At 39.8% G+C, this 22,066-nt stretch overlaps 1 long non-coding RNA gene across 1 annotated transcript in view; it reads left to right on the top strand.

The window, feature by feature from the left end:
- Positions 1-18,269, top strand: part of LOC136172199 (uncharacterized) — a 36,259-nt gene extending 17,990 nt beyond the window's left edge. Inside the window, exon 3 of the long non-coding RNA XR_010663972.1 lies at positions 18,137-18,269. This is a non-coding gene — a long non-coding RNA (uncharacterized lncRNA). The remainder of the gene's footprint in view (positions 1-18,136) is intronic.
- Positions 18,270-22,066: the final 3,797 nt, after the last annotated feature.

The raw sequence follows: 22,066 nt of genomic DNA, 5'->3' as shown, positions 1-22,066 counted from the left end.
AGAGGGAGGTGGGAGGGGGGATCGGGATGGGGAATACGTGTAACTCTATGGCTGATTCGTGTCAACGTATGACAAAACCCACTGAAATGTTGTGAAGTAATTACCCTCCAACTAATAAAAAAAATAGATTAAAAAAAAAAAGATCCAGTGCAATACCTGATCCTAAGGATTTCCAAATGGATCACACCCATGGTCCCAGTGAGCAGCCAAACTGATGTCCTACTAGAAAAGATGAGACAGTACTTAACACTGAGAAATAGAAAGATAGATCTTGTGGCATATAATCAGTGGGGAAATCTTAGAGCTGTGTTAAAATATAATTTACTAAAAGGATAGTTTGCCCATTGTATTAGCTCTATTGTTGCTGGAACAAATTACTACAATCTTAGTGTCTTAAAACAACCACTGTATTACCTTACAGTTCTAAAGTTCAGACATCTGAAATAGTCTTGTGTGGTTAAAACCAAAGTCTCTACAGGCCTTTCTGAAGACTCTAGGGAAGTGTTTAGTTCCTTGCCTTTTCCAGTTTTCAGAGGCTTCCTCGGCTCAAGGTCTCTTTCTAATTTCAAAGTCAGCAATCTCATCATTCTGACCTTGGCTTTGGTTGTCATATTTTCTTCTCCTCCTGTTCTCTTCCCCTTATGCCTGTTTCACTTATAAGGACCTTTGGAATTACACCAGAGGCCACCTGGGTAATCTTCCCATCTCAGTGACATCTGCAAAGTTTCTCCTGCCATGAAGGTATCATAGTCTCAGGGCAGGACTTAGTCCATATACTTCTTTAGGGGGCCATGATTATGCCTACCACACCCAGACTGTCATTTTTTTTTTTTAATTTCACCATGTTATTAATTTTGGTAGGTTATATTAGTTAGCTGATAATATTAAAAAAGTAATTCTGAGTTGCTGACTTAAATTAGGCATAGGAAACAATTTGATATTCAAGGTAAATTTAACTAAGTGTAGAAAATCTCTTTGAGATGATACAATACCTTTTCGTGTTGAATCTGTTACTAGAAATGCCTGGAAGCAAGGAGGCCTTGCATATTTAAAATATTTGATTTATATTTCTGTAAAAGAAGATGTCCAGTGTCTGCAAACCAGCTTGCTCTCTCTGTACTCCTGGTGCTTGTCTATCCGTTGGTTATTGCTGAGCATGGATACCACAGAGTACTTGGTCAAAACCTCCTTGTTGCTCTATTAGAGAACTTAATTGATTCTGCGTTATACTGGTGGCTGAGCAGAGAATCAAGTTTTCTGAGGACACATATTTTGGCTCTGAGAGTAGATTTTGGGGGAAAACAAACAAACAAAAAGCCTAAGCTGCATCCTATCTGCTAAATACCTCCCAGGCATCAGAAAATGTACTTGTCAGTAGCCATTATACCTAACTGCAAGGGGGAATACTTAAGGCAAATAGTCTAGGGACCTGGTTTCTGTTGCGAAGATTTTTTGCAAAATTCCTATTTACCCTGGACCCTCCCTTACCTCTTACAAGCAGTCCCTCAGAGCTGAGAGGCTGTCTTCTGGGTTTACATCCTCAGAAATTCCTTCAAATAAAACATAATTCTAAAACAAACAAACAAAGAAACAAAACAGCCTGTGTGTTTTTCCTTTGCTGAAGCATTCCTGCCAGGGCAGTGTCCTCTTCTGACTTTGAACAGAAACCGAGTCCCTTGAATCTCTGTTACCAGGGGTCTTATTTCTCTTCCTCTGCATCCCTCAGCACTGACTTGGAAGTTAGAGAAGGAAATGTGTGTTGTGTGCTGTGCAGAGATCCTCACATCGTTGGATGGGATGAGACTTAGTGGTAGTGGGTGTTAGCTATATTGGGCACATGTTATTGACAACTGACTCTTATTTCCTGTTAATTATTATCTTATGGTGTCGTCTCATTAAGTAGCAGGATGATCGGATTTTGAATAAAGGAGATAACCATGCTTTAATTTTCGTTTTCGGGGGGGAATCCTAAAATTTGATTATATTATTATAAAATTTTATTATATTAAATAATTTACATGGATACATTTATTTAAATCTTCACCAGTTATTGAAAATCTGCTTACTCCAGGAGTCCCTGTGCTTATTAATATGTGATTAATATATGATTCAACCATTTAATAAATACTGCTTATTTATATTTTTATAGGGTCTAGAAGAGGCATCTTGTGAATGAAGAGAATAAAAATACATTTTGAAAATGATAAATACCCTAGATAATTTTTAAATTTTGTCTTCTGCTTCATATCAGCAGAGATAATAAAGTAGTTTGGTAGCAGTGAGTTAAGTGGTTATATATTTACTCCTTGGAAGGAAAGTTATAACCAACCTAGACAGCATATTAAAAAGCAGAGACATTACTTTGTCAACAAAGGTCCGTCTAGTCAAGGCTATGGTTTTCCCAGTAGTCATATATGGATGTGAGAGTTGGACTACAAAGAAAGCTGAGTACAGAAGAATTGATGTTTTTGAACTATGGTGTTGGAGAAGACTCTTGAGAGTCCCTTGGACTGCAAGGAGATCCAACCAGTCCATCCTGAAGGAGATCAGTTCTGGGTGTTCATTGCAAGGACTGATGTTGAAGCTGAAACTCCAATACTTTGGCCACCTGATGCGAAGAACTGACTCATTGGAAAAGACCCTGGTCCTGGGAAAGATTGAGGGCAGGAGGAGAAGGGGACGACAGAGGATGAGATGGTTGGATGGCATCACTGACTCAATGGACATGAGTTTGGGTAATCTCCGGGAGATGGTGATGGACAGGGCGGCCTGGTGTGCTGTGGTTCATGGGGTCACACAGAGTCAGACACAACTGAGAGACTGAAATGAAAGATAACTTCATGTAAAAAATTGGAAATTTCTGAAAATTAATTATCTTGTTAACTTTATTGTTGGTTTCAAAGGTAGCTTTAAAGATGTTAAGAATATAATGAAATGTTCAAGTGTCCTGTCTGTATGATGTGCACCCATCAGATGTTGAATTTGATGAGCATCTCCCAAGAAATATCTCCAATGAGTGGAGCCCAGATTATAATCCCTGGAACCTCTGATTATGTTTACATGCATGGAAACGGGATTTTGCAGATTCAGTTAGGTCAAGGACATTTAGATGAGGAGATTATCATAGATTATCCAGGGAGAGTCAGTATACTCACAAGTGTCCTTACAAATGGAAGGAATCAGAAGAGAGTCAGAGGGAAGGATGACTGTGGAGGAAAGCTTGAAGTGATGTGGTGTAGTCAGTCAATCAGTTCAGTCGCTCAGTCGTGTCCGACTCTGCGACCGCATGAATCGCAGCACACCGAGCCTCCCTGTCCATCATCAACTCCTGGAGTTTACACAAACTCATGTCCATCGAGTCGATGACTCCATCCAGCCATTTCATCTTCTGTCGTCCCCTTCTCCCCCTGCCCCCAATCCCTCCCAGCATCAGGGTCTTTGCCAGTGAGTCAACTCTTCGCATGAGGTGGCCAAAGTATTGGACTTTCAGCTTCAGCATCAATCCTTCCAATGAGCACCCAGGACTGCTCTCCTTTAGGATGGACTGGTTGGATTTCCTTGCAGTCCAAGGGACTCTCAAGAGTCTTCTCCAACACCACAGCTCAAAAGCAGCAATTCTTCTGCTCTCAGCTTTCTTATAGTCCAACTCTCACCTCCATACATGACTACTGGAAAAAACATAGCCTTGACTAGACGGACCTTTGTTGGCAAAGTAATATCTCTGCTTTTTAATATGCTGTCTAGGTTGGTCATAACTTTCCTTCCAAGGAGTAAGTGTCTTTCAATTTCATGGCTGCAATCACCATCTGCAGTGAATTTGGAGCCCCCAAAAATAAAGTCTGTCACTGTTTCCACTGTTTCCCCATCTATTTCCCACGAAGTGCTGCGACCAGATGCCATGATCTCAGTTTTCTGAATGTTGAGCTTTAAGCCAACTTTTTCACTCTCCTCTTTCACTTTCATCAAGAGGCTCTTTAGTTCTTCACTTTCTGCCATAAGGGTGGTGTTATCTGCATATCTGACGTTATTGGTATTTCTCCCGGCAACGTTGATTCCAGCTTGTGCTTCTTCCAGCCCAGCGTTTCTCATGATGTACTCTGCATATAAGTTAAATAAGCAGGGTGACAATATACAGCCTTGAGATACTCCTTTTCCTATTTGGAACCAGTCTGTTGTTCCATGTCCAGTTCTAACTGTTGCTTCCTGACATGCATATAGGTTTCTCAAGAGGCAGGTCAGGTGGTCTGGTATTTCCATCTCTTTCAGAATTTTCCACAGTTTATTGTGATCCACACAGTCAAAGGCTTTGGCATAGTCAATAAAGCAGAAATAGATGTTTTTCTGGAACTCTCTTGCTTTTTCAGTGATCCAGCAGATGTTGGCAATTTGATCTCTGGTTCCTCTGCCTTTTCTAAAATCAGCTTGAACATCTGGAAGTTCACGGTTCATGTACTGCTGAAGCCTGGCTTGGAGAATTTTGAGCATAATGATGTGGTTTAAGAAGGGCTCAATTTTCTTTTGCTCATTTAAAGATGTAGAAAGGGGCCATGTGCCAAGGAATGTGGGCAGTCTCTAAAATCTGGAAAAGGCAAGGGAATGGATTACCCTCTATAGAGTCCAGAAAAAAAATGTAGTCTTTTGGACACTTCTGTTTAATCTCATAAGGGACTTTTGACTCCTGACCTTAAGAATTATAAGATATTAATTTTGCATTAGGCCACTAAGTTTGTAGGGATTTGTTATAGCAGCAATAGAAAACTATGCACATGAACCAGAGAATATTAGAATTATTACTATTGGTTTACATGCTACAAGCAGGTAAAATCATCTGTAGTTTAAAGTGAATTACAGAACTTTCAGATTGTTCCAAGAGAGAAAAAATGAAGAACTCTAAAAATTATTAGCTTTAATTAAAAAAAAAAAGATATTCATGCAAGCCAAGTTTTGAAGCCAACTTAAATTTAGAAAGTTATGATTTTTTAAAAAATATTGAATAGTTGATTTATTATGTTATGTTAATTTCTCTTCTATATAGGAAAGTGGCTCAATTATCCAATATATTCTTTTTCATATTTTTTCCATTATAGCTTATTACAGGGTATTGGATATAGTTCCATGTGCTATATAGTAGGACACTGTTTATCCATCCTATATATACTAGCTTGCACCCACTAATTCCAATTAACTCTCAGTCTTTGGGAGTTTGACCCTCCCTTGGCCAACAGTTTGTTCTCTATATCTGTGTGTCTTTTCCGTTTTGTAGGTAAGTTCATTTGTGTCGTAGTTCAGATTCCACATCTAAGTGTTGTCATATGTATTTGTCTTTCTCTTTCTGACTTATTTTACTTAGTGTGATGATCTCTGGGCTCATCCATGTTGCTACAAATGGCATTATTTCATTTTGGATGGCTAAGTAAATACTCCATTGTATGTATTTGCCATACTTTCTTTATCCATTCATCTGTTGATAGACATTTAGGTTCTTTCCATGATTTGGCTATTGTAAACAGTGCCGCTATGGACATAGGGGAACATGGATCTTTTCAAATTACTGTTTTGTCTGGGTAAATGCCCAGAAGTGGGATTGCTGGATCATATGGTAATTTTATTTTTACTACTATTTTTATTTTTACTACTTTCTACAGTGTCTGCACCAATGTACATTCCCATCAACAGTATAGGAGGGCTCCCTTTTCTCCACTCTTTCTCGAGGGGTCTTCCTTGGTGGCTCAGATGGTAAAGAATCTGCCTGCAATGCGCGAGACCAGGGTTCAATCCCTGGGTCAGAAAGATCTCCTTGAGAAGGAAATGGCAACCCACTCCAGTATTTTGCCTTGAGAATTCCATGGACAGAGGAGCCTGGGGAGTTACAGTCCATGGGGTCACAAAGAGTTGGACAGGACTGAAGAACTCCTTATTGCCCAATTCAGACTTAAATTGAAGAAAGTAGGGAAAACCACTAGACCATTCAGGTAGGACCTAAATCAAATCCCTTACAATTATACAGTGGAAGTGAGAAATATATTTAAGGGGCTAGATCTGATAGACAGAGTGCCTGATGAACTATGGACAGAGGTTCATGACATTATACAGGAGACAGAGATCAAGACCATCACCAAGAAAAAGAAATGCAAAAAAGCAAAATGGGTGTCTGAGGAAGCCTTGCAAATAGCTGTGAAAAGAAGAGAAGTGAAAAGCGAAGGAGAAAAGGAAAGATATCCCCATGTGAATGCAGAGTTCCAAGAAAAGCAAGGAGAGATAAGAAAGCGTTCTTCAGTGATCAGTGCAAAGAAATAGAGGAAAACAAGAGAATGGGAAAGACTAGAGATCTCTTCAAGAAAATTAGAGATACCAAGGGAAATTTTCATGCAAAGATGGGTACAGTAAAGGACAGAAATGGTATATGTCTAACAGAAGCAGAAGATATTAAGAAGAGGTTGCAAGAATACACAGAAAAACTATACGAAAAAGATCTTCATGATGGAGATAATCATGATGGTGTGATCACTCACCTAGAGCCAGACATCCTGGAATGAGAAGTCAAGTGGGCCTTAGGAAGCATCTCTAAGAAAAAAGCTAGTGGATGTGATGGAATTCCAGTTGAGCTATTTCAAATCCTGAAAGATGATGCTGTGAAAGTGCTGCACTCGATATGCCAGCAGATTTGGAAAACTCAGCAGTGGCCACAGGACTGGAAATGTCAGTTTTCATTCCAATCCCTAAAAAAGGCAATCCCAAAGAATGCTCAGACTACCACACAATTGCACTCATCTCAAATGCTAGTAAAGTAATGTTTAAAATTCTCCAAGCCAGGCTTCAGCAATACATGAACTGTGAACTTCCAGATATTCAAGCTGGTTTTAGAAAAGGCAGAGGAACCAGAGATCAAATTGCCAATATCCACTGGCAAGAGAGTTCCAGAAAAACACCTATTTCTGATTTATTGACTATGCCAAACATTTGACTGTGTAGATCACAATAAACTGGAAAATTCTGAAGGAGTTGGGCATACCAGACCACCTGACCTGCCTCTTGAGAAACCTGTATGCAGGTCAAGAAGCAACAGCTAGAACTGGACATGGAACAACAGACTGGTTCCAAAGAGGAAAAAGAGTACGTCAAGGCTGTATATTGTCACTCTGCTCATTCAGCTTATATGCAGAGTACATCATGAGAAACTCTAGGCTGGATGATGCACAAGCTGGAATCAAGATTGCCGGGAGAAATATCAATAACGTCAGATATGCAGATAACACCACCCTTATGGCAGAAAGTGAAGAAGAACTAAAGAGCCTCTTGATGAAAGTGAAAGAGGAGAGTGAAAAAGTTGGCTTAAAGCTCAACATTCAGAAAATGAAGATCATGGCATCTGGTTTCATCACTTCATGGGAAATAGATGGGGAAACAGTGGAAACAGTGTCAGACTTTATTTTTGGGGCTTCAAAATCACTGCAGATAGTGACTGCAGCCATGAAATTAAAAGACGCTTACTCCTTGGAAAGAAAGTTATGACCAAACTAGAAAGCATTTAAAAAGCAGAGACATTACATTGCCAACAAAGGTCTGTCTCGTCAAGGCTATGGTTTTTCCAGTAGTCATGTATGGATGTGAGAGTTGGACTATAAAGAAAGCTGAGAGCAGAAGAATTGCTGCTTTTGAGCTGTGGTGTTAGATAAAGCTCTTGAGAGTCCCTTGGACTGCAAGGTGATCCAATAGGTCCATCCTAAAGGAAATCAGTCCTGAGTCTTCATTGGAAGGACTGATGTTGAAGCTGAAACTCCAGTACTTTGGCCACCTGATGTGAAGAGCTGACTCATTTGAAGACCCCGAAGTTGGGAAAGATGGAGGGCAGGAGGTGAAGGGCACGACAGAGTATGAGCTGGCTGAATGGCATCATCGACTCAATGGACTTGAGTTTGGGTGGACCTTGGGAGTTGGTGATGGACAGGGAGGCCTGGCGTGCTGCGGTTCGTGGGGTCACAGAGTCGGTCAGACATAACCGAGTGATTAAACTGAACTGAACTGTTGGGAAAAACCATACATTTGACTAGACGAACCTTTGTTGGCAAAGTAATGTCTCTGCTTTTTAATATGCTTATTAGGTTGGTCATAGCTTTTCTTCCAAGGAGTAAGCATCTTTTAATTTCATGGCTGCAGTCACCATCTGCAGTGAATTTGGAGCCCCCCAAAATAAAGTCTCTCACTGTATCCATTGTTTCCCCAACTATTTGCCATGAAGTGATGGGACCAGATGCCATGATCTTAGTTTTCTGAATGTTGAGTTTTACACCAACATTTTCACTCTCCTCTTACACTTTCATCAAGAGGCTCTTTAGTTCTTCTTCAATTTCTGCAATAAGTGTGGTGTCGTCTGCATATCTGAGGTTATTGATATTTCTCCCAGCAATCTTGATTCCAGCTTGTGCTTCATCCAGCTCAGTGTTTCTCATGATGTACTCTGCATATAAGTTCAATAAATAGAGTGACTATATACAGCCTCGATGTACTCCTTTCCCAATTTGGAGCCAGTCTTTTGTTCCATGTCCAGGTCTAACTGTTGTTCCCTGAGCTGCATAGAGACATCTCAGGAGGCAGGTCAGGTGGTCTGGTATTCCCATCTCTTTAAGAGTTTTCCACAGTTTGTTGTGATCCAAATAGTCAAAGGCTTTGGTGCAGTCAGTAAAGCAGAAATAGATGTTTTTCTGGAACTCTTGTTTTTTCAATGATTCAGCAGATATTGGCAATTTGATCCCTGGTTCCTGTTCCTTTTATAAATCCAGATGGAACATCTGGAAGTTCAAGGTTCATGTACTGTTAAAGCCTGGCTTGGAGAATTTTGAACATTTCTTTGCTAGCATAGGAGCTGAGTGCAGTTGTGTGGTTGTCAGCATTTTGTGGGATTGGAATGAAAACTAACCTTTTCCAGTCCTGTGGCCACTGCTGAGTTTTCCAAATTTGTTGGCATACTGAGTGCAGCACTTTCACAGCATCATCTTTTAGGATTTGAAATAGCTCAACTGGAATTCCATCACCTCCACTAGCTTTGTTCATAATGACGCTTCCTAAGGCCCACTTCACATCACACCCCAGGATGTCTGGCCCTAGGTGAGTGATCACACCATTCTGATTATCTGGGTCATGGAGCTGTTTTTGTATAGCCCTTCTGGCTATTGTTGACACCTCTTATTAATATCTTCTGTGTCTGCAGGTCCATGGAATTTTTGTCCTTTATTTTGTCCATCTTTGCACAAAACACTCCCTTGGTAGCTCTCATTTTCTTGAAGAGACCTATAGTCTTTCCCATTCAATTGTTTTCCTCTATTTCTTTGCACTGATCACTGAAGAAGGCTTTCTTATCTCTCCTTGCTATTCTTTGGAACTCTGCATTCAAATGGGGATATCTTTCCTTTTCTCCTTTGCCTTTTGCATCTCTTCTTTTCACAGCTATTTGTAAGGCCTCCTCAGACAACCATTTTGCTTTTTGCATTTCTTTTCCTTGGGGAAGTACTTGATCCCTGCCTCCTGTACAATGTCAAGAACCTCCATCCATAGTTCTTCAGGTACTCTTGTCTATCAGATCTAATTCCTTGCATCTATTTCTCACTTCCAATGTATAATTTTAAGGGATTTGATTTAGGTCATACCTGAATGTTCTAGAGGTTTTCCCTACTTTCTTTAATTTAAGTCTGAATTTGGAAATAAGTAGTTCATGATCTGAGCCACAGTAAGCTCCGGGTCTTGTTTTTGCTAACAAGAGCTTCTCCATCTCTGGCTGCAAAGAATGTAATCAATCTGATTTCAGTTTTGACCACCTGGTGATGTCCATGTGTAGACTCTCCTCTTGTCTTGTTGGAAGAGGGTGTTTGTTATGACCAGTGTGTTCGCTTGACAAAACTCCACTAGCCTGCTTCATTTTGTACACCCAAGCCGAACTTGTCTGTTACTCTAGATATCTCTTGACTTCCTACTTTTGCACTCCAGTCCCCTATAATTAAAAGGACATCTTTTTTGGGTATTAGTTCCTGAAAGTCTTGTAGGTTTTCATAGAATTGTTTAACTTCAGCTTCTTCAGCATTACTGGTCAGGGCGTAGACTTGGATTACCATGATACTGAATGGTTTGCCTTGGAAAGGAACAAAATCATTTTGTTGTTTTTGAGATTACATCCAAGTCCTGCATTTTGGACTTTCTTGTTGACTTTGATGGCTACTCCGTTTCTTCTAAGGGATTCTTGCCCACAGTAGTAGGTATAATTGTCATCTGAGTTAAATTACCCCATTCCAGTCTGTTTTAGTTCACTGATTCCTAAAATGTCAGTGTTCACTCTTGCCATCTCCTGTTTGACCACTTCCAATTTGCCTTGATTCGTGGACCTAACATTCCAGGTTCCTATGCAGCATTACCCTTCACAGCATCGGACTTGACTTCCATCATGAGTCACATTCGCAACTGGGTGTTGTTTTTGCTGTGGCTCCATCTCTTCATTCTTCTGGAGTTACTTCTCCACTGATCTCCAGTAGCATACTGGGCGTCTACCAACTTGGGGAGTTCATCTTTCAGTGTCCTATCTTTTTGCCTTTTCATACTGTTCATGGGGTTCTCAAGGCAAGAATACTGAAGTGGTTTGCTATTCTCTTCTCCAGTGGACCACGTTTTGTCAGAATTCTCCACCATGACCTGATTTTAAAGCAGCCAAAATCCTGCCATGGAATCCCCTATGTGACTTTAAATGGATATGAATTGTTTGTGTATATTTAGTTTCTTCAAATAAACTTAAGATTAAGTAACACACACACAAAGTATTTTTTCAATAAACATTTTGAGATTATATTTCTCTTTTGCATACATGTGTGCTCAGTGTAGTCCGACTCTTTGTGACCCCGTGGACTGTATCTCACCAGTCTCCACTGTCTACGGAATTTTCCAGATAAGAATACTCAAGGGAATAGTCATTCCCTTCTCCAGGGGATATTCCTGACCCAAGCATCGAACCTGCATCTCCTGAATCTCCTGCATTGGCAGGCAGATTTTTTACCACTGAGTCATCTGAGAAGCCGATATTTCTCTTTTGACTTAGATATTCATTTTGATATACCAGAAGAGCTAGCATACTGCCTTTCTCAGAGTAGTAATTTAATAAATATACCTGAAAAAATGCTCACTATAAAATAATTACAACTTCTTCTTCTTTGTTAACAGATTGTCCTCCCCAATTCTAATATTTGAGACATTCAAAAAAATTAAATGTTTTTTTGTATTAGTTGGAGGCTAATTACTTCACAACATTTCAGTGGGTTTTGTCATACATTGATATGAATCAGCCATAGAGTTACACGTATTCCCCATCAACACTAAGCAGAATCATTAAATTCTCTATTATTAATTTGATGATGACATTTAAAAATAATAAGACTGCATTTTGATTTTAAAACACTTCATTCAATACATGGAATATTAGGATATAACTCAAGTGCAATTTTGGATTCATTCAAAACAAATTGTGACAAATTAAAATTCTTTAAGACCCTCCAAGACCCTTCCTACAGAGCATAAAATCAGTTAACATTTAATTTTAGGCATAGTAGAATGTCAACTAGAAATATTTATGCTTCAAAGTAGTTGGAAAGACAACATGCCAAAATATATCCCACATTTAGATTATTTGAAACACTGAGATGTTAAGAACCTGGAGGTCCACATTGGTGGGACGGTGGTCCATGTGAATTCTTCCAGTCAAGTAGTTTTGAAGAGAATAAATAAGGGAACTACTCATTGAATAATTTTAATGGGATAAAAGAATGTTTGAAGAGCTACATACCCATCCCTTCTCTGTGTTTTTTGTCTACTAATGTTTAAAAACTAATCAAAGCAGGAAAGTTACCATGTTCCTCTTCACTTTCTCTTCCTCGTTTAGAACCATTCAGTCTATTTCTCCTAAAATACAGGAAAGTCATCCTTTCATGTGATGGTCAGTTTCTTGAGGGGGGAAGAATGCTGTCTATGCCTGTCTTAAAGTTTAATGCTTCTCCTCTGATCTTTGATGCTCTGACTTTCTGCCCAAGAAAGAGAGACAGATGGACATGGACACACACACAAGAAACAAAGTAGAAATGACTGAAGGGAGAAAGGAAGAAACTCAAGGGGAAAGCGGTGGCCACTACTGGTACAATACATTTTGAGGGATGTATCAACAAGGGCTGCACTGTAGTTGTGGCAGGAGACAGCAGACTGAGAACACACATAACTCTGTCCATGGGAAAGCATTTGGTCTGGATGGATTGCTTCAAGAATCTGGTGTCACAAAGAAAAATGACAATAACAACAAAGACGTGAGCTATGAAATTTCCATAAGACAAGGGAAAATAAATACGATTCGAGATGAGTTTCTATAGCCAAGATTACAGCCAGTGTGCTGGCACTCATCTAGATGTGGCACGCAGACTACAAGTGGCAGAAATTTATTTTTTTCAGCTCTCAAAGTAACCAGGGGGAACCTGACATATAGCTGGAACCCATGAGCACTCAAGTTTGCCCTGATTCAAATGTCCCTTTTCTATGTGTTTGAAGAACGATACCAGAAAAAAACAAAAGAAATGATAATAAAATTATTCACTATCCCTGTAGTAAATAAAATGGCATGATTTTCATGAAAAAGAAGGAAAAGACGATTAAGTATTTAATGTCTATATTTGTTTATGTTACCATCAATTCAAACATGAGGTTTCTGGATCAAGACAGATTGTTATTACTGACAGTAATACTTGTGTCAGTTCACTACACAACAATTTCTACCTTCTTCTGGGGTGATGCTATATGGACAAGCTGGTGTGTTTGGGTGTCACATAACAGGAGAGAAGCCATGAAATTAAGAATCAGGGATTCAATACACATGCTGTCCAGTTAACATCCTTCCTTCCTGAGAAGAGAAATGATTCTCCCTTATGCAAACAAACTCTCCTAGGGTAGAGAAAGGGAAGTTCCCTTGTGGGAAGTAAGTAGTGGTCTCTAGACGAACTGTAAGTCAAGTGTCTCCAGGTTTATATATCCTGGTATACACCCAAGGTTCCAGGTTTCCTTCCCTTTTGGAATGTAAATATATAGTTTGGGGAGGTAAAGTTCTCTTTATGGAAAGCACAATCACAGAAAACTTACCAAACTGATTACATGAATCACAGCCTTGTCTAAATCAATGAAACTATTAGCCATGCAGTGTAGGGCACCCAAGATGGACGGGTCATGGTGAAGAATTCTGACAAAAGGTGGTCCCTGAAGGAACGGAAAGCCACTTGAGGATTGTTCCATTGAGAACCCCATGAGCAATATGAAAAGCCAAAACTATGACACTGAAAGATGAACTCCCCATTTTGCTCGGCGCCCAATATGCTACTGGAGAAGAGCGGAGTAATAGCCCCAGAAGGAATAAAGAGGATGAGCCAAAGTGGAAACAGCCAGGTGTGGATGTGTCTGGTGGTGAAAGTAAATTCTGATGCTGTAAAGAACAATATTGCAACAGAAACCTGGAATGTTAGGTCCACACATCCAGGTAAATTGGAAGTGGTCAAACAGGAGATGGCAAGAGAGAACAGTGAAATTTTAGGATTCAGTAAACGAAAATGGCCTGGAATGGGTGAAATTAACTCAGATGACCATTGTATCTAGTACTGTGGGCAAGACTCCCTTAGTAGAAACGGAGTAGCCCTCACAGTCAACAAAAGAGTCCAAAATGCAGGTCTTGGAGGTGATCTAAAAAATGACAGAATGACCCCTCTTTGTTTCCAATGCAAACCATTCAATATCACAGTAATCCAAGTCTGTGCCCCAACCACTAATGCCAAAGAAGCTGAAGTTGAACAGTTCTATGAAGACCTACAAGACTTTCTAGAACTAACACCAAAAAAAAAAAAAGAAAAGATATCCTTTTCATCACAGGGAACTGAAATACAAAAGTAGGAAGTCAAGAGATACCTGGAGTAACAGGCAAGTTTGGCTTAGAGTACAAAATGAACCAGGCTAACAAAGTTTTGTCAAGAGAATGTACTGGTCATAACAAACACCCTCTTCCAACCACACAAGAGATGAATCTATATGTGGAGGTCACCAGATGGTCAATACCGAAATCCAATTGATTATATTCTTTCCATCCAAAGATGGAGAAGCTCTATACAGTCAGCAAAAATAAGACCAGGAGCTGACTGTGGCTCAGACCATGAACTCCTTATTGCCAAATTCAGACTGAAATTGAAGAAAGTAGGAAAACCACTAGAGCATTCAGGTATGACCTAAGTCAAATCCCTTACGATTATACAGTAGAAGCGACAAATAAATTTAAGGGATTAGATCTGAGAGAGAGAGAGTGCCTGAAGAACTATGAACAGAAGTTTGTAAGACTATATAGGAGATGGAACCATACCCAAGAAAAGAAATGCAAAAAGACAAAATGGTTGTCTGGGGTGGCCTTACAAATAGCTGAGAAAAGAAGAGAAGTGAAAGGCAAAGGAGAAAAGGAAAGATATCCCCAGGTGAATGCAGATTTCCACAGAGTAGCAAGGAGAAATAAGAAAGCCTTCCTCAGTGTTCAGTGCAAAGAAATAGAGGAAAACAATTGAATGGGAAAGACTATGGATCTCTTCATGAAAATTAGAGATACCAAGGGAATATTTCATGCAAAGAGGAGAACAAAAAAGGATAGAAATGGTATGGATCTAACAGAAGCAGAAGATATTAAGAGTAGATGGCAAGAATATACAGAAGAACTACACAAAAGAGATCTTAATGACCCAGATAATCACAATTGTGTGATCACTCACCTAGAGCCAGACATCCTGGAGTGTGAAGTCAAGTGGGCCTGAGGAAGAATCACTACAAACCAGGCTACTGGAGGTGATTGAATTCCAGCTGATCTATTTCAAATCCTAAAAGATGAGGCTGTTCAAGTGCTCAACTCAATATGCCAGCAAATTTGGAAAACTCAGCAGTGGCCACAGGACTGGAAAATGTCAATTTTCATTCCATCCCAAAGAAAAGCAATCCCCAAGGTGTTCAAACTACCACACAATTGCACTTATTTCACATGCCAGCAAGATAATGTTCAAAATTCTCCAAGCTAGGCTTCAACAATACATGAATCCAAAACTTCCAGATATTTTAGCTGTATTTAGAAAAGGCAGAGGAAACAGACATCAAAATGCCAACATCCACTTAATCTTAGACAAAGCAAGAGAATTCCAGATAACCATCTACTTCTGCTTCAGTGACTATGCAAATCCTTTCAGTTGTGGATCACAACAAACTGGAAAATGTTTTAAGAGATAGGAATACCAAACCACCTTACCTGCCTCCTGAGAAATCTGTATGCAGGTCAAGAAGCAAGATACAACCAGACATGGAACAATGGACTGGTTCCAAATTTAGAAAGGAGTACATCAAGACTGTATAATGTCACCCTGCTTATTTAACTTATATGCACAGTACATCATGTGAAATGTCAGGCGGCTGGATGAAGTACAAGCTGGAATCAAGATTGCCAGGAGAAATATCAATAACCTCAGATATGCTGATGACACTACCATTATGGCAGAAAGCAAAGAGGAGCTAAAGAGCCTCTTGACGAAGGTGAAAGAGGAAAGTGAAAAAACTGGCTTAAAACTCAACATTTAAAATAAATGGATTAAAAAAAAAAAAACCTCAACATTCAAAAAAATGAAGATCATAGCATCCAGTCCTATCACTTCATGGCAAGTAGATGGGGAAACAATGGAAACAGTGACAGACTTTCTTTTCTTGGGCCCCCAAATCACTGCAGATGGTACTGCAGCCATGAAATTAAAAGACGCTTGCTCCTTGGAAGAAAAGCCATGACCAACCTAGATGGTCTATTAAAATGCAGAAACATTACTTTGCCAACGAAAGTCTGTCTCGTCAAAGCTGTGATTTTTCCAGTAGTCATGTTTGGATGTGAGAGTTGGACAATAAAGAAGGCTGAGTGTCAAAGATGTGATGCTTTTGAACTTTGGTGTTCGAGAAGACTCTTGAGAGTCATTTGGACAGCAAGGATATCCAACCAATCAGTCCTAAAGGAAATCAGTCCTGAATATTCATTGGAAGATCTGATACTGAAGCTGAAGCTACAGTACTTTGGCCACCTGATGTGAAGAGCTGACTCACTGGAAAAGACCCTGATGCTGGGAAAGCTGAAGGCAGGAGGAGCAGGTGACAACAGAGGATGAGACGGTTGGATGACATCACTGACTCAATGGACATGAGTTGGAGCAAGTTCTGGGAGATGGTGAAGGACAGGGAAGGCTGGCTTGTTACTGTCTGAGAGGTCACAAAGCATCGGACACAACTCATTGATGAACAACAAAATCTTTCTAGATTTCTCACTAGAATGCCTGAAAGAACTATGGACAGGTTTATAAGACTATATAGGAGGTGGTAATCAAAACTATGTATTTTCACACATCTTTAACTTCCATGGCTTGTTTATTAACTTTTGTTCCATTTATTCCTTGCTTAGAGGGCCCTAACCTTGCAGAAAGATGAAAATATTTACTTGTTGGCAAAGAAAGAGAAAGAAAAAGCTGAGGTAAAAAGATGGCAGAATACAATAAAAAGGGTGGGGGAGGGTTACAACAAGTAATCAAATTCTAGGAACTAACAAAAATGTTAGTCTGAGCTAGACAACCTACAGAACTCATTCAAAACTGCGTGAATCAAGGTAGACCTGTGGGATTATAAATGAGAAGGCAGCTAAAATAATACAAAAGATGAAAGTAATGAGCTGAGGCACTGTGAAGACAGTCCTGAGGAACATGAACTTGTACGAGACGAAGACCATTGCAAGGATCCCAAGAGAGAATATCCATAGGACTAGAATCTAATCAAAGGAATCTGTAGTGTTACAAAAAGGAGAAAACTTTAAGATGAGCAGGAATGTCAAATATTATTTTAAGCAATTTAACAGAGGAAAAATATTGTTACGAAGTATAATAAATAAGAAGATATTGGCTAAAGATGTTCGTAGGAACACAAAATGTGTTCAGACTCTGTGAGGAATGATTGGATGGCACTGAAGGGGTGATACAAATTTAATTTTTGAAAGTATATAAGCTATTAAGAGACAGGAAAGAGTAAATAAATAACTGGAAAAAGAAACTGTGTTATGCTGACATGTTTGAAACTTCATAAATGTTGTTAACTATATAATTCATAGAGTAAGGGTCCTGAGAAGGGCTGGAGATGGCATAGACAGAAGCTATCAATGGACAGGCAGAAGAGTCCTTCTTTAATAATATAAAAAGAGGAAATGTCAGGCAGATATGTTCTTAGGTTCCAGGACAGAAATTTGAGAGACTTATCTTCTGATGCTTTGATTTTCTCCGTGAATTAGAAGGTGGGTGATGAGGGACGAAATGGAATCATAATAAGAGTGGGTAACTATTTCAACAGATGCTATAGAGAATTGAAGAGTGAAGAGTAAAGAAACAAGGACACTTGGCTAGGCAGCGATAAATGTTGAAACCATTGTGTGATTGTTTTTTTAAGCATCACTCAGAAACCCAGCAATGGGAATAAAGAAGATAAAATGTTGAGTGTTCAGGATTGGTGTGTCTCAGGGTGTCTGTGACAGATGGACAATGGGTAAACAGACATAAGGATATCGACAAGAATAAAGGTTGACATTACACATTTTCATGAGGCAATTTTGTTCCCCAAAGGACATCTGATAATCTTGGAGACATTATTGATTGTCATAAGAATAGGCTATGGGTGAAATAGCAGTTATTTTAAATTATAGCTCTGATATAAACTTTAGTACAAAGAACTAGTGGTCACTGTTGGCAGAATTGCCAGAAGCCCAACTTTAGGCTTGCCCTGACATTCAAAAGGAATTCCTTAGCTAAAGTAGATCTAGGACCTTCCAAAATTGGTCTAGAAGTTCAGTAAGGAAGAAATAAACATGAACACACTTATCAATATGATTTTCCCACCCTCTGCGGGGCTCCCTTCTGGCTTCACTCTTTGTAGAAAGACTTGTACTTTTACAGAACTGTGGAGCTTTTGATGAATTTCTTCACCACCAAGGATCATGACTTTTTTTGTTGGTTTTTTTTTTTTTTTTTTTTTTTTTTTCCAGATTAAAAGCTCATCGATCATTTCTGTTGGATGAACCTCTCTGGTATACCATCTGAAGGGTATTAGGGAAAAAAATGTCATATTCCTCTAAAGACTGAAAAAGAAACATAATATTACTGATTCAACATGATAGCTGTTTCGAAGGCAGAATTAAAGGAACATAATTTCAGCAGCTTCCTCTTTTCCTCTAATCCCAGAGTTCATTGTTATTTTATACACTGAGGCACTTTGGAACCTCTCAGATGCTTTTAATCTGGCACTTCCTAGTTGGCAATTACTACTTCATCCTCGGTCTTTATGCTCTCAAGAATTTGAGCTCATAAAACAACATTGTTCTTATAATTGTGGAAAAACCACAGGAAAAGAAAAATTCCCTGTCTTGATCAAGCCCCACTTGTGAACATTTTTATATTTATTATACTTATTATACTTTAACATGTTTTAAATTTAAGGTGGAATTGCACTCTCTTTTTGAAAAAGGGGGAGAAATCAAGAAATCATTCTCACTGAACTACACTGGGAACATACATTAAGGGGTGTAAAAAAATTAAAGCGACTCCCCATGTTGCAAAATGAAGTTTAAAAGGCGTCTGAACTAAAGCTAACATCGCATGCGGCCAATGCCCTGGCAGAATGGAGGGATGCTAACTATGCCTGCCTGCAGTGTCACAGGAGCCAATTCATGGGAGAAGAATGATGGGACTTAATTAAAGGTGGATGATGTCACTTGAAACAACTTTTGGACTGAGGTTAGGTCAGGGTTAAGTTAAATTCTATGAGGAGTCCCTCTATGCCATGTCAGTGGACAGTTCAAACAAAGTTGATAGAAGGGAGGTAAAAGCCAAGAAGTTAAAAGTCGCACAGTAAAATAAGTATCAATGTGTAAAAAAAATGATGACAGTTTAAAGCATTTTGAATGCTGAAAATGTTTAAGCAGGAGCATCAGAAACAGGCTTACAAAAGCTGTTAGACCCCAGTAAGGGTGGAGCTTTCATAAGATATATCCAATGAATCCTGGCTCTTTGAAAAGGGCTCCATTTCAAATGAGTCACTTACATACTTTCCCCTGCACATCAAGAGCACCATCTTAAAAGGACCAAGGAACACTAGAGAAATCTCGTGGATAGTACACATTTTAATAGCATGTTAAGATTATGTAGGCAGGGTACACGGTTGAGAAATGTGAATTTGATCTACATAAGTAAATGATCTTTGTAAAATAATTTTAAGGAAGAAAAATTTACTCTTGGTACTATGAATTTTGCCTAAAATGTTTGACAAACAAGATATATCAATGTAATAGTCAAGAAATATGTATTGATTTCCCCATTGATAGACATTAATATAATGTCTGGAAATGTTTTAGAAAATGTAAAGATGAAATGGACATGACCATATCTTTAACAAGTAAGAGAAACAGGTATTAAACAAATGGTAACAATTAATTTAGGTAGGCATAGATATAAGAAGTCTATAACAGGTATAATCAATGTCATGAGGAATGATAGGTATAATCAATGTCATGAGGAAAAATGATAGGTATGATCAACATCATGAGGAAAAATTATGGCCTCCTTCACCTAGGAATAGTAACAATTATATGATAGGTATAACCAAAGTTGTGAGGAAAAAAAAACAACAACCAGTATCCTTCACCTAATTTAGAATTATAAACATGGATTACAAGCTTACCCCAGTAAGACTGGTGCATCTAACCACATGAACCAGGTCTAATCACATGGTTCCTCTAACCACGTGGACCACACTCTTGTCTAACTTAATGAAACTATAGACTGTGCCAAGTAGGATCACCCAAGATGGACGAGTCATGGTGAAGAGGTCTGACAGAATGTGGTCCACTGGAGAAGAGAATGGCAAACCACTTCAGTATTCTTGTCTTGAGAACCCCATGAACAGAATGAAAAGGCAAAAAATATGGCGCTGAAAGACGAACTCCCCATTCGGTAGGTGTCCGATATGCTACTGGAGATCAGTGGAGAAATAACTCCAGAAAGAATGAAGAGACAGAGCCAAAGCAAAAACAATAGCCAGTTGTGGATGTGACTGGTGATGAAAGAAAGGTCTGGTGCTGTAAGAGCAATATTGCATAGGAACCTGGAATGTTAGGTCCATGAATCAAGAAAAATTGGAAGTGGCCAAGCAGGAGATGGCAAGAGTGAACGTCGACATTTGAGGAATCAGCAAATTAAAATGGACTGGAATGGGTGAATGTCACTCAGATGATCATTATAACTGCTACTGTGAGCAAGGATCCCTTAGAAGAAATGTAGTAGCCATCATAGTCAACAAAAGAGTCTGAAATGCAGTACTTGGATGCAATCTCATAAAACAACAGAATGGCCTCTGTTTGTTTCCAAGGCAAACCATTCAATATCACGGTAATCCAAGTCTATGCCCCAAACCGTAATGCTGAAGAAACTGAACTTGAAGAGTTTCTTCAGCAGAAGAACAGAAGAAACTTGAACGCTTCTATGAAGACCTACAAGACCTTCCAGGACTAACACCCAGAAGGATGTCCTTTTCATTATAGGGGACTGGAATGCAAAAGTAGCAAGTCAAGAAACACCTGGAATAACAGACAAACTTGGCCTTGGAGTACAGAATGAAGCAGGGCAAAGGCTAATAGAGTTCTGCCAAGAGAATGCACTGGTCATAGAAAACACCCTCTTCCAAAAACATAAGAGAAGACTTTACAAATGGACATCACCAGGTGGTCAACATTGAAATCAGACTGATTATATTCTTTGCAGCCAAAGATAGAGAAGCTCTATACAGTCAGCAAGAACAAGACCGGGAGCTGACGTGGCTCAGATGATGAACTCCTTATTGCCAAATTCAGGCTGAAATTGAATAAAGTACAGAAAACGACTAGACCATTCAAGTATGACCTAAATCAAATCCCTAATGATTATACAGTGGAAGTGAGAAATAGATTTAACGGACTAGATCTGATAGACGAGGGCCTGTGTTTCTCCACTTCCCCCTCCAGCCTGTGACCCTGGTGCTTCTTTTCATCACAGCCCCCACTGAATGCTCAGGGCACAGCTGGTAAGTGAATAGATCAGAGGCTCCATTCCTCCACTGAGAAGCTCGGATGCTAGTAGGAGGAGGTATAGGCCAGGTCAGGGGCAGGGGAATGTGTAGGAGTGCAAGGGCCACTCTCCTCGCCCCCGCACTGGACACATGACCCCTTTGATGGGAACCTCTCATACTGCACACCCAGCAGGGAAAGCACAGCACAGACCCTACCTCTGAGAGACTTCAGGACACCAGCATTCCGTGGGCCCCAGGAGGGAATGTGAGAGGATCCACAGGAAGCAGGGGCTTTGAGAGGGACCTTGAAGAGGACCCTCAGCCTCCTCTTGTCCACTTCAGCCGGGGGGTGTCTCATTCGCTTCTCAGGACTCCTCACCACAGCCAGTGCAGATGTCCTGACCTTGATTCCATACGAGGTCCAACAAGGTGGTCTTTGCCTCAGTCCAGGAGAAATGACGCATGTTTCTGTCACCGTTGCCACCCCAAGGTCCACCCCTCCCCTGACCCCACTGCCTATGCTCCCTTCCTCTGACGTATGTCAGTGTGTACTTGTGTGCACACGCAGAGAATCTGCTCCACATTGCCAAAATATCCTGGGGTCTCAGGACCTCTAGTTCCCACGGCAAACTACGTGGCAGGGAGACAGCGCTAGCCTAGGAGATCCTAACTCTCCCTTCATCTCAAGACTCTGCCCCTGCCGAGGCTGATTAGTAGTAACACACACACACACACACACACACACACACTAAATAAAACTTCACAGGCTAAAACGTATTGACTGAAAATTTATAGAAGCAATAGATAAGTTTGGTACCTATTATCTGACTCAGTTGACCAAGTAGAAATTATTATTCTTAAATCTTACAAAGACAGA

The sequence above is a fragment of the Muntiacus reevesi genome, chromosome 7 (assembly GCF_963930625.1).
Source record: "Muntiacus reevesi chromosome 7, mMunRee1.1, whole genome shotgun sequence".
Taxonomy (NCBI): Eukaryota; Metazoa; Chordata; class Mammalia; order Artiodactyla; family Cervidae; genus Muntiacus; species Muntiacus reevesi.
Note: the sequence above shows the minus strand (reverse complement) of the source record. Positions and strands in the feature narration are given on the sequence as shown.